Raw genomic sequence first — 1305 nt, forward strand, 5'->3', positions numbered from 1 at the left:
ATGTTACAGTGATTTTTTCATCTGAGTATATATTAGGAAAATCTTTAAATTAATTTGTAAGTCAAAGCATCTGTACTGGCACTGTTATTGTATAAGAAAGTGGCTGCATAGAGAATAGTAAGAGCAAGGACATTTAGTCTGTAGTTTCAAGTGGGCCTTGATCATTTGAAACAATAAAATTGTTCATTGGCAGAATTTCCCACCAAGTTAGTATAGATTATATGCTATTTGACAAAAGATACCAATAATGAAGTTATTTTTTTTCTCTAAAGTATTTGCTTTAAAAGAAAAATCCCAAAGGTTGTAGGGATTTCTGATGCCAGGAAATAATGAAATGGGAGAGTAAATTTAGCAATCAGGGTGACTTAACTTAGCTCAAGGTAATTGACATATGTATAATTATAATTTGCATTCCAGTTATTTAAACTGAGATATTCTTGATCAGGTTGAACATAGTATATGAGTAGAAGATCTCTTTCCCCAAGAAATAAGATAGAGAGAGTCTCTGGAGAATGGCCTCACTGAAAGTTAGCTTTCTCCAGATTTCAGTGGTTTCCCCAATTATTCCATAATTCCTCAGTGCCCTGGCCATTTTCTGATAAGTCATGGTCTTCCTGTTGCCTTTTCTGTTTCCCCAAAGTTTGGCAAGTTTTTCTGTGTTTTTTTGGTGCAAACTTTTTATGTACCTACTGAACACAAGATGCCATCTCAGAATTACACAGGGATTCATGGAGGTATTCAAACAGTCAGAGCTGCGTCTTGCCTTTTCTTCCCTTTTGCTGGAGAACAGCAGATTGTGTCAACCAGTATTTACTTATGTTCTGCAGAGATTTATGAATAATTCCTTCAAAATAGAACTTCACAGCACTGTTTATTACAGTGCTCCAATTATAGACAGGTTCCTCTGTAGGCAACACTCCACAGCAGTCTGAATTTCCCCTGACATGAGGACAATAATTGGCTGATGAAAGCCAGGTAATCTGGGGAGCATGAAGACCTTCAGTTGTATGTTTCCTCAGCACACCAAAAGCATCATCATATACTTGATATAGCCTCTTGTTCAACACAGCCATGTTTCATTAATAAACTGACAATTCTGTCCCTCAGTGCCCAATTTGGCACCTACATGTACAAGGTAGAAATAACCTTCCCCTCCTCTAAAACACATGTCTGCATTTCCCCCCTCCCTTTAATTTTGTTAAAGCAGTTTTGAGTTGGGTTTCTGCCACCTGCAACTAAGAAAGCCCTAAGCAATATAGTAATTTGTAACTGAGAATGAGATAATTTAAATAACAGACCCTAAAA

General features: G+C 36.8%; 1 pseudogene; it reads right to left on the minus strand.

The window, feature by feature from the left end:
• Positions 1-365: 365 nt before the first annotated feature.
• On the minus strand, positions 366-1073 carry LOC123621130 (annotated as a pseudogene).
• Between the last annotated feature and the right edge of the window lie 232 nt (positions 1074-1305).

This window comes from Lemur catta, chromosome 15, assembly GCF_020740605.2.
Source record: "Lemur catta isolate mLemCat1 chromosome 15, mLemCat1.pri, whole genome shotgun sequence".
In the NCBI taxonomy this organism is placed as follows: domain Eukaryota; kingdom Metazoa; phylum Chordata; class Mammalia; order Primates; family Lemuridae; genus Lemur; species Lemur catta.